Raw genomic sequence first — 12,378 nt, forward strand, 5'->3', positions numbered from 1 at the left:
CCTATTTTTAACAGAGAAACTTAACGTATCTATTAGATATTGTAAAAGCTTAGCTTTTATGAACCCAAGTAAAAGCAGGGAAAACATGGCAGAGATACTTTTGGAAAGTGACCAGTTTTCTGGTGCGCACGTGTCCGTGAGAGGTGGCCCTGACTTTGTGTGTGCGCGGTTTATTGGCTGGTACACATGGTGTTACTCACAATTGCTCTTTGTTGAAGTACGATTTTCATATATTAAACTTACGACTTTCAGGCAAATGTAAAATGAGTGTATGTCACGGGCTTAGTTTCTAAAATAATGTCTGCTTATAGGCTCCACCTTGGAGGGAGAACATTACATTCCTGGGTGCCACAGCGGTACCAGCTTTCGTAAGAAAAAGAGGCAGAGCAATTGTACCAAGGGAGGCTTGATTGGAACAGAAGGCTGATGTGACCATTGTGATGATTTGATCAGCTCCAAAGTTTATCCCCATCTCACTACTAGAACATCTCCCCCACTTTATTGCAAATGTCTGAGAGGAAATTTCTTTCCTCCATCCTCTTAAGCTCATCCCCAGGGATCTGCAAATTAAACTCACAAGAGACAGAATAATGGGAGAAAATACGTAAATCTTTTACTCATGTTCCGTGTGTAGGAGCGTCCAACAGGAAGGAAGTGAAACCCACAGAAGCCGATTCCGAGGCTTATATTCCATTTTTAACAAAGGAAAGGGGGGTTGGGCTTTGAGGGGTGACAGATCCTAGGAAAATGAGTAGGAAATATGTGGGGAAAACTGATGGGAGATACGTGGTATTTTAGTCAAGTTTGTTTGTCTGCGTGGAGTCATCTCAGTGCCCGCTCCCCATCTCTGGTGACAAAAATTGCTCTCCCTAGTATGGGAGAGGGGGACACTGTCACAGGGGGAATTCAAGCCCAGCTTTTAGGCAGAAAAAGAGAGGGAAGGGTTCTACCTGCATCCGCTGATTCTCAGTCGCTTTCAGCTCAAAGCCATCCTTATGCCAAAGTGGCATGTTTTGAGGCGGCAAGTCCCAGCCCCCTTCATTAACCTTTCAGCTCTTTCAAGTACATGGAGAAGGCTGTTCTGCCCTAAGACAGGAAGGATGGATTTTGTTCTGTCTTCAGGAAGATCTGATGGCTGTTTATTAGTGAAGTTAAATTGTATTATTTAATCCCGCCCCTTCCCTGAGAAGAGGAAAGCTTCCTGGATGCTGGACTGGTTTTTCTCAACAGGCATTAGCTTAATTCCAGTGAGCCTTCTGTTTCCATTTTGTTGTTGTAATTCTGCAAGCCTTTGTCCTCAGTGTGCTAGATGGCTTGCTGTCCTTTATGTAAGGTGCACTTTTTTCACAGCCGCTTTTCCATCAGCTCCCTGGGGTGGGCTGGCCAGGCGGCGAGGGAGGAGCTGAGCATTCTTCATGCACTTTCGCGTTCTAGGTCTTTTCTCTACTTTTGTTATATAGCCACGCACTTCATGGCGGGACATCCGATGTATGACACAAAGGACAGGTGGAGGGTGTTATCTGGTCCTTTGAAATGTGGCTTAGAAGGTTTTTTTTTAAGACCAAATAGAACACCTTGGAATGTTTCACTGAAAAATACTGTTTAACAAACTCAGGAAAAATCATAATGCTGATTACCTAATATTTTTTGTAGGAAGATGTTTTAAGCAGCTTTATTAAGGTATAATTGATATGAAATAAACTGTGCATATTTGACGTGTACAATTTTATACACACACACACACACACACACACAAACACCCATGACACCATCTTCTTAATCAAGATAATGAACACATCCATCTCCGCAAAGATTTTTCTTGGCTCCTCTGTAAGCTTTCCCTCTCACCCCTCTTTGCTCTTCCCAGCTCTTCACCACCACTGATCGACCTTCTGCCACTAGAGATTGGTTAACTTTGCATACAGAATTTTATATAAATAGAACCATACACCATGTATTGTGATTTCTTCCACTCTGCGTACGTATTCTGTAATTAACCCATGTTCTGTGCTTATCTACAATGTATTTATTTTTATCATTGACTGTCCTACTGTATGGATATATAATTTATCCTTTCACCTATTGATAAGTGTTTGTGCTGTTTCCAGTTTAGACGTTATAAATGAAACTTTCACTATCATCGGTCTTTTTAACTTTAGCCATTCTAATAGGTACGTAGACGAACACCATTGTGACTTTTGTTTGCATTTCCCTAATGACTAGGATACAGGACATCTTTTGATGTGCTGACTTGCATTCCGTGTAACTTTGGTAAAGTGTCTATTCAAATTTTTTGGCAACATTTTGTTGCTTTATTTTTATTATTATTTTTAAAATTGTGGTATAATTAGCATACATTATATTAGTTTCAGGAGTCCAGCATAATGATTCAATATTTGTATATATTGCAAAATGAACACCATAATAATTTGTTAACATTTGTCACCATGCAATAGTTACAAAATTGGTTTTTTCTTTTTTTGAGAATTTTAAGATTTACTCTTTCAGCAACTTTCAGATACGTAATACAGTATTATTAACTATAGTCCCAATGCAGTGTGCCACAGCCCCATGCCTTACTTATTTTATAATGAATGTTTAATATGTTCAGGTGCCTTTTTCTGCCTCTTTTGAGATGGTCATGATGCTGCCCACCACATTATTAATTTTTAAATTTTATGTATTGTGATATTGGTGTCATATCTAAGAAGTATTTGCCTAATTCAAGGGCATGAAGATTTTCTCTTATTTTTTTTTCTAGAAGTTAAATCGTTTTAGGTTTTGCATTTAGGTCTACGATCCATTTTAAGCTATTTTTTGTATGAAGTGTGGGAAATGAATGAAAGTTTATTTTTTATTTACATCAGTATCAAATTGCTCCAGCACTAGTTGTTGAACAGACTGTCTTTTCTCTACTGAGTTGCCTTTGTACCTCGGAATCAAAGCTACGATGTCGTGATCACAAAGTATCACCTCACACTAGTCAGAATGACCTCTATTAAAAAGTCTACAAACAATATAAATGCTGGAGAGGGTGTGGAGAAAAAGGGAACCCTCCTCTACTGTTGGTAGGAATGTGACTTGGAGAACAGTATGGAGTTTCCTTAAAAAACTAAAAACAGACTTACCATATGATACAGCAATCCCACTCCTGGGCATGTACCCAGAGAAAAATGTAATTCAAAAAGACATACACCCCCATGTTCATAGCAGCACTATTTACAATAGCCAAGACATGGAGACAACTCAAATGTCCATTGACAGATGACTGGATAAATAAGATGTGGTATCTAGACACACACACACACACACACACACACACACACACACACACACACACTTAAATACTATTCAGCCATAAAAAAGAACAAAATAATGCCATTTGCAGCACATGGATAGAACTGGAGATCATCATTCTAAGTGAAATAAGCCTGAAAGAGAAAGGAAAATACCGTATGACATCATATATATGTGGACCCCCCCAAAAAAGGGTACAAATGAATTGCTTATTATTTATAACTTAGATGATTCAGTTTTGATTTCTTGAACACGTGTAAGCACATTTGACTGTCCTTTATGATTGGATTTCCGCCTTCTGTTGATTCTTATTATGCGGTTGGCTTTGTTCCTTTGATAACTATGTAAGTTTAAAAACCTAAAGCTCTAAACTGTTCTTAGAAACAATGAACAGTTCATGTACGTAACTTTTAAGATGGTTTTATCTGTCAATGGGCTGCTCTTCCTAAAATAAACTTTGTTTAGCCCCCCCCAATGCATTAGGTTATAAAACATGTTCTCATTAGAGTCTTGTATTTATCTCTGTTAGTAATTACAGAAGCCATTTATTGAATTCTCACTATGTTTTTGGCCCTGACCATTTTCCATGAAGTGTTTTTACAAAACACAGGTGATTTTATTCTTATATTAAAAACGCAGAGGGAGGGGGTATAGCGCAGTGGTAGAGCGCATGCTTGGTGTGCACGGGGTCCTGGGCTCACTCCCCAACACTCCCATTAAAGAAAAATCATGGAGACCGAGGTCTAGAGTGGTCTAGTGGGGAGCAGGTCTCCAGCGCACTGTCTCCCAGCTTGCTGGACTCTGTACCCACAGAATTTCGGGGCTAGACACCACCTTAGTCCTCTCTCCTCCATGTCCACCAGCCTGTTCTCTTTATTTCTTCTTTGTTCCAGTTCCCTATCCAGATCACAGCTTGGAGGGTTTGTATGCAGAGCTATTTGTCGCACATGATCAGGAAACTCGTCCAAGTGTGCTCTTCAGCCTCTGGCCACGGCCTTGGCAGCGGTCTGGACTCACTCCTACACTGTTGCTTGCTGAGTCTCTGAGTCAGAGAGTCCTGGAGGCTGATGCTCTGTTAGTCATGACAGCACCACCTTTGTCCTTTGATGATTCATAGTCTGAAAATTAAATGCACCCATTTTACAGGTAGATTAGAAATAGAATTTTCTTCCCTGTACTTTTTATTTGCAGGTGCGGTTTTACAACCTCAGGTCACTGTGTGAACTTCATTGTGTCTCCGCCAGCTGCCTGTCTGCATCAGCAGAGTGGGGTGAGTCTGGTGGCCAGGCCTGTCTTAGGTTATCTACCAACCAGATGGCTTCAACCCAGGGCCCCAGGGGTGTGCTGGTTTCCTTGCTACCTTCTAACATTATGCTTACTTCCAGCTCCTCTCTGGCACATTATGGAGTTTGCAAACTGAGCTTTTCATCTTACTACCTGGAGATTAATTCTACGGTTCCCTCATTCTTCCAGAACCACAGTTACCCACATGAGAATTAAACCATTGCTTCCTTAAGCCACATTGAGCCACATCCGGTAGGAAACGTTGTACTGAAGACTGGAAGGTCCGGCTGGTGGGTGGATTTGAGCTCTCTGACTCTTTCGTAATATTCTCCGCTTCAGTGTGCTGAGAAATGAAAGTCTGCATCAGGCTGTCTGGAGTTCTGAAACACAAATGTTGGCATACGTCAACATTTCTCAAAGCTCTTTTATTTTTCTCCAAGTGACAATATTGCCTTCTGTTTAAACCCACAGCGTAAAATACTGTTGCTTATTTACTGTCCTACATCTTTTCAGTTTTAGAATATCAAGCATGCCTATGGAACAAAGCCTTTCATCAGAGCTGGGGAAAAGAAAGTATTTAGGCTGACAATTGTCATTTTAGGAATTCACCTGGGACAAGAGGTTGGCCAGTTTCTTTGGTTAAAGGGCCGGATAGTGAACACTTCAGGTTCTGTGGGCCTGCAGTGACTGAGCTCTGCCACTGTAGAGCGACAAGAGCCCTGGGCTGTAACTAATGGGTGGACGTGGCTGGGCTTCAATAAAGCATTATTTAAACAGGGGCAAAGCAGATTCTGCTTTCATGCTAGAGTTTGCGGACCCTTGCCCTAGACAAAACTGTGAAATTTCACATTTTTTTTTTATATCCTCCATGACTCCCTTTTAAAAAATCATCTTTCAGGTGGAGGATATGGGTCAGTGGTAGAGTGTGTGCTTAGCACGCATGAGGTCCTGGGTTCAATCCCCAGTACCTCCATTAAAAAAAAATTTAAAAATAAGAATAAATGTAATCACCCCACCCCCAACAAAAAGCTTAAAAATAATTTCTCCTCCTTACAGTGCACACCAGGGTCAAGTTGGCAGATTTATATCGGTTGAGTCTGACTCCCAGACTGTATATTTATCTGAAATTCACGTTTGTCTGGGCATGGTGTATTTGTCTGGCACCCTTACCCCTGCGATCTTTTCTCTTTATATATAAAATGTACATAAGATGTAAGAGAGCTCTTCTCTCTCTCTCTCTATGGATACGTTCCACTTTAATTTGGAGTTGGATGTCTCTCCTTTGGTCAAAGTCTTCTTTGGAAAATGTCTGAGGTTCTTAAAGATCGGATGAGGGCAAATAAAGGGCAACTTTGCCTTTCCCACCATTGCCTTTGCTGCACGTTAGGAACAATAATGAGGGAAAAGGAACAAGGTTTTTGTCTTAGGCTGAATAGTTGCACGTCTGTCCTTGGGCAAGAGGGGTCTGGTGGAGTCAAAATTTCATTTCCATTCTGTTAAAAATCTGCCCTGTTCACGGGAGCCTATTGTTGCTATGTAAGATTAATCCTGATGGAATCTACACGGAGCACGATATTCAGAGAAGAAAGATCTTAAAAGACACCTACTGATTGCTTTAAAATTTGTACCGGCTGGTGACATTATAATATGATACAGAAGAGAACCTACACAGTGCAGAGTAAGTGCTTCAGTGCCAGCGCGTTCATTACCAGCCTCTGGTCCATTAACACTTCAATTACTTCAATGAATTCAGCGCACAAAAATTCAGAGGAAAATTCTGCTGCTTACTCTGTACCTGCTTGATTAGTAAACAAGCACCATTAAAGCCAAAATGGAGAAGAATGTTGTTACTGAAGGCAAGTTCGTGTGCCTGTCCGCCACACCACGGGGCCAGACAAACTGAAACACTGGAGCTTGGAGCAGGGACGGGTTTATCGCAGGGCCAAGCAAGGAGGATGGGGTGGTTCACGTCCAAGAAAACCCTGAACTCCTCGAAAGGTTTCAGCAAAGCATATTTAAAGGCCAGATAAGAGAGAGGGGGGTCACAGGGTACATGATCAGCTCATGCACAATTCTCTGGTTGGTTGATATCAAGGGAACAGGGCGGTCAACATTATTAACCCCTAAGTGCCAGATGGTCTGGGAGCCGCTTGCTTGTAATCATCAAGTGGTTAATTTCTTCCCTTTGGTGGTGGTTTTAAGCATCTGAAAAACTCGGGAAACATGCATGAGATCCTATTATCTGAGCACTTCAGAGAGGAGCTACAGCAGAAGATATGGGGAGGGGTCCATCCTGGAAGACCCCCGCAAGGTCCTACTTAGTTACAATGTGACTACAGAAGGCTGTTTGCTGATCTCACACCACCAAGGAATCATTTAAGTCATTCTAAATGATGTTTGTATTCGAGTTCAAATTACATTCCAGTCTGGCGCTGAAAAGGGCAGAATTGTTCTCCAGAAAGTAGCGGCAAAGGTCTTAGGCTGGGCTGTGAGCAGCTGGTTCTCAGGTTCTCTGGGGTGTGAGAGGGAACACGCCATCTTTCCCCATAAACAGGGAGAAAAAGCAAACAAGCTCCAGGAACTTCCTGACGGGGGGAGGTGCTTCATGCCTGAGCTGTTCAGCACCCTTAACCTTCCCTGGAAATGAAACACATGAAAGGGGGCAGCGGGTGAGGGGGGCCTGCTCTTGTCTATTTCCTGGCAGGTGCCATTAGTTAAGCCTCCAAATAAAGGAGCGACTTCAGGTTCCCACTTCAAGGCACCACTTTTATATCACTCCTTAAAAAAAAAATCAACCAGAGCTACTATTTTTATTTTTTTAACTCTAGTAATATAATCATTTCTTTTTCTTTTTTTGATTTGTGCCTGTGGATACAAGACAGATCCAACACAATTAGGAGGGTGTGTGTTATTTAATTAATGTAACTAATATAGTCCACCACACAGACAATGTTACAATGCAGAAGGAGGGGTCTTAAAAGGTTTACCAGAGGAGACCAGTTTCAGATTCAAAGTGGTTTTAGACTGACAGGCTGAAGTAGGATTTCATTTTTCACATGTGAAACCACTGTCTGGAAATGAAAAATGCAAATGCAAAATTGTAACCTGGTGCAAGTTGCAGAATCACATCACGTTGTGATTACCATACAAAGGAAGTGAACCTAATCCTGTAAATGTGTGTGTATGGATGTGCAGAAAGACAGTCATCATTAGTTATGTCAATGACATAGCAATAGAGCAATGGCAGTGAGTGTGTGTGTGTGTGTGTGTGTGTGTGTGCACGCAGGGGGTAGTTGACACTTTTCTATGCCAATTAATGCATACAAGCACATACAAGCATGCATTTCTGTGATAAGACAAGAACATCTAGAAAAGCATTTTAAAAAGTAGTTATCTTTGCAAAAGCTAAAAGCCCCCATCATTAAAAAGCAAGCCATCAAACTCATGTCACACACTCACAGTATCATCCAGTGGCATTTATACCAGCATTTGCTATTATAAATTAGATTCTCTTTGCCTTTAAATCTGCTTGAATTATGCAGCCATTATTTGAACTAAATCCCCAAAATGTTAAATGCTTCTATTATCTGAATCGAGATTCAACTGAAAAAAAAAAAAGCAAGACATTTCAACGTTTCTGATACAATTTTAGGTGAAAATGTGAAGCAAGTAAAGCTGTAAGAGGGTAAATATTTAATTTCTGTTCTATTTTTTTTCCCATAGCAAATACGCTGTGTGAGGCAGAGACTGGGGCCTTAACAGTCCTCATTCTTCATCTTTCTGGGTTCACCATCTTTGTCACAGGGCTTTTCAGTTCCTTCCACTGAAGAGGCCGAATCTGTTCTCCTGACTCTTGATTCTGAGTTAGGCTATGAGATTTGCTTTGGTCAATGGAATGCTAGCTGATGTGACCCACGAAGAGGTTCAGGGCAGATATATATATATCTTCTTCTCTCCTTCTGTGCTGCTGCTGTGACTGGTGCCTGGGTGATGAGACACAAGTCCAGTCATCCCAGGTGGGGCCACTCTCCATCAGGAGACAGCAGCCTCCCCAAGGCAGGTGAGACCAGAACACCTGCTGAACCAAGAGTGTGGGTCCCGAGACCCCTGAGCTCAGGACAGCAGAGCCTGCCGCTGAGGTTTGTGGTGAATTCACAGAATTCTCGTGACAGTAGATAACGAACTGATACTGCTTCTTACGGTTTCTAACGCTCGCTTTTCCGTTAAATTTCAGTGTGGACTTGTTGCGGTAGAGTAGTTATCAGTGGATTCAGTGTTTTTCTGGAGTTTCCGCATTCTCATTTTAAAAATAGCTTTGAGATGTAATTCGCCTACTATGCAATCACCTACTTAAATTGTCCAACTCAGTTGTTTTTTTGGATCATTTTTTTGATTCTAACATTTTCATTACTTCTCCAAAAGAAATCTTTTGTCTACAAGTCTTCCATCCCCCACAGTCCAGAGCAACCACTAATCTGCTTTGTGCTTTTATAGATTTGTCCTTCTGGACACATTGCATATCAATCGGCTCATATAATATATGGTCCTTCATGATGGGGTACTTTCACTCAGCGTGTTTTCAACATTCCAGCATGTTGGAGTCCCTCATTTGTTAGTTTTTCAGCCTGAAAAAAAAAAAACCACATTGAAATTATAGAGTGAACTTAATCCTGAAGGGGGAAATTTTTGAATCAGCCAGCACTATTACAAGTTCTCAGTTTTGTTTCCAATTTAAAAGGCCTTTTAATGATCATTATTGAAACGTTTATATTTGAATACAGGTTCAGTTCTTCGTAATGAAATGCCAAATTTGGTATAACACAATAAAGGCCATCTATGAGAAGCCCATAGGTGGTATCACACTCAATGGAAGATTTTCCTTCAAGACCAGGAATAAGACAAGGATGTCCAGTCTTGCCATTTTTATTCAACATAGTATTAGAAGTCATAGTCAATCTCGTTAGGCAATAAAAAGGAATAAAAGGCATCCAATTGGAAAAGAAGTAAAACTCATATTTGCAGATGACATAATATTATATGCAGAAAACCCTAAAGACTCTACCAAAAAAAAAAAATAAAAGCTGTTAGAAATAATAAACAACTTGAGTAACGTTGCAGAATACAAAATCGATGTACAAAAATTGGTTGCACTTCTATGCACTAATGATGAAATATCAGAAAAAGAAATTAAGAAAACAATCTCACTTAAAATTGCATCATAAGAATAAAATGGTGAGGGGAGGTTACATAGCTGAGTGGCAGTGTGCGTGCTTAGCATGCACGAGGTCCTGGGTTTATTCCCCAGTACCTCCATCAAAAAAATAAACATTATTGCCTGCCCCTCCCCCAATTTTTTTAAAAAAAGAATAAAATACCTAGTAATAAATTTAACCAAGGAAGTGAAATACCTGTGCAGTGAAATACTATTAAACCACAAAAAAGAAGGAAATGTTGCTATTTGTGACAATATGGATGAACCGAGAGGGTGTTAGTTAAAAAAAAAAAAAAAGGAGAAGAAGAAGGGAGCTCATAGATACAGAGAACGGACTGTTAGTTGCCAGAGGCATGGGGGTGGGAAGTAGGAGACAGGAGTGAAAGGGGTTCAAAAGGTACAGATCTCTGGCTATAAGATAAAAAAACCATTGGGGTACAGTCTACAGCATGGTGACTACAATCAATAATATTGTATTGCAAATTTAAAATTTGCTGAGAGGATAAACCTTAAAAGTTCTCATCACAAGAAAAAAGGAAAGAAAAATCCTGCATACTAGTGGATGTTAACTAGATTCATTGTGCGATCATTTTGCAATACACACAAGCATCAAATCATTGGGTTGTATGCCGGAAACTAATACAGTGTTCTATGTCAATTACACCTCAATTTTAAAATTCTTAGGTCAAAATCAGATGCTGATTTTAATTTTAAATTGAAAAAGAACTTTATAGGGTACACTCAACTCCACCACCCTCTTCCTACCTCAAAGAAGTGAAGAAAAATTCAGTTACCTATTACGTCTTTCATAAAATTAGAAATTTTATTTAAAGGGTACAACATATCTCAATTAAAGAAAAAAAGTAAAAAGCCTTTTTTCCTGGACGCTCATGTAGTTGGTTCTGTGACTTTATTCGCCTTTGTGAGTGATGGGAGAAAGTTCTAGAATCTCCCTTCTCTCTACATGTACACACCTCAGCCACGGCCATCAGTGAACAGGTGTGGTGTCTGAATTGGGTAGAATGCTGGCCAGCTTACTCTGCACTTCATTTTAATTTAATTTAATTTTTATTTTTATTTACTTGGGGGCATGGTAATTAGGTTTATTTATTTATTTATTAATGGAGGTACCAGGGATTGAACCCAGGACCTTGTGCATGCTACAAGTGCACTCTTCTTACTGTGGGTACTGCTTTGTGTTCTCTTGAACCCTCCTCACCTGGGGCTGCTCTTGTCTTGGAAGGTCATGCAGTGGCCCCAGTGCTGATGTCTGTGCAGTGATCAGTGCTGTGCACTGCACGAGGACGCCTGCCCACAAGTCTCAGTCCCTTGTGTGCTGTGTCTCGTCTCTGGCTTGTGAAAATCCATCCTTAATGCCAGCACAAGTAATTTACCAGCACTGACCTTTTTGGTTTTAATTAGCGTCAGTTACTGCCGTGCCTAATAACCCATCTGAAATGGATTCCCAGTGAACAATTGAGCACAGAGGTTTGCCAACACAGAGTCTGACAACTTTTCTCTTTCAGAGACCTGAGGACTCGTGAAAAGGGATTTCAGAGCTCAGCTGACCTGGCTTCCGAGTCCGGCTTGCTGTGTGTGTCTCTGGACTCATTAAACTCTCTGGGGTCAGTCTATCTATCCATTAAATGGGCGTAAGAACATTTACCTCAAAGGAATGCTGTGGTGATTTATTTAGATTACATTCACATACACACACAGTGCATATCTCATATATAGGCTTTTAAAAAGTATTAGACATTTAATCTAAATCATTAATTTGTATTTGCTTTTGAAAATTAGAAATAAAATATGCAGCTTCTGGGACATGTTATAGGCACTGGAAAAATGTCTGACTAATGAATTCAAGTTGCTTTTTCCCTTGTGGCTTTTTTCAAGGTTCTAAATGCACTCTCTGAGCAAGCTTTGCTGTCAGTGTTTCCCCTAGACTGCTGATTGATGGGTTGGATGGGAAGAGCTCCTGGTTCCCAGGGACCCTGAGTAGGAGTGGAGAAGGGTGGGAAGTTGGGATCAGAAGCTACATATTTTGGTCAAATTCTTAGCGCTTCTTCTTGTAATCTCTGTGGCCTTGGCAAGCTACTTAAAGTTTCTATTCCTATATTTATTTATTTTTTTAATCTCTGGCTGCAGAATAGAAATAATCAGAACACCTTTTCTACTGTCTGCTCAGGCAAGTGAGGCCCTGGTAAAGGTTGAAGTCCCTTTCATATTCTGATCACTTTGGATGGTGCAGGAATGCCTGGGGCCTGTTCTTAAGTCTCGGCACACTTGTCATGAGTCTGGTCACAGTTTTAGGAGAGTATGGATCTTAATGCTGCCATGCTGGTAACGACTTCATTTACATCTGCTGGCAGCCCCTTCCGGAAACAGAGGAGGCCAGCAGATTGGCAACTTCAGTTTCAAAGTCATGGATCTTGAAATTCTTCTTCCTCCATGGGCCATCTGGCGTCTGTCTGTATACTCAGAAACCATTTATTTATTTGAGAAGTTTCCTTTACAGTCCATCATTTTCCAGTATGTCCCTTTTGGGAATTGCTATTAAAGAATTTGGATTTGGAAAGCAATGT

At 40.7% G+C, this 12,378-nt stretch overlaps 1 protein-coding gene across 1 annotated transcript in view; it reads left to right on the forward strand.

The window, feature by feature from the left end:
- Positions 1–4,740: 4,740 nt before the first annotated feature.
- The window catches only part of LOC102529128 (contactin-associated protein-like 3), a 154,603-nt gene continuing 146,965 nt past the window's right edge, over positions 4,741–12,378 (forward strand). The window contains exons 1-2 of the mRNA XM_072952685.1: positions 4,741–4,833; positions 11,320–11,418. The gene's annotated coding sequence lies outside the window, so the exon portion shown is untranslated. The remainder of the gene's footprint in view (positions 4,834–11,319; positions 11,419–12,378) is intronic.

Source organism: Vicugna pacos, chromosome 31 (genome assembly GCF_048564905.1).
Source record: "Vicugna pacos chromosome 31, VicPac4, whole genome shotgun sequence".
NCBI lineage: Eukaryota > Metazoa > Chordata > Mammalia > Artiodactyla > Camelidae > Vicugna > Vicugna pacos.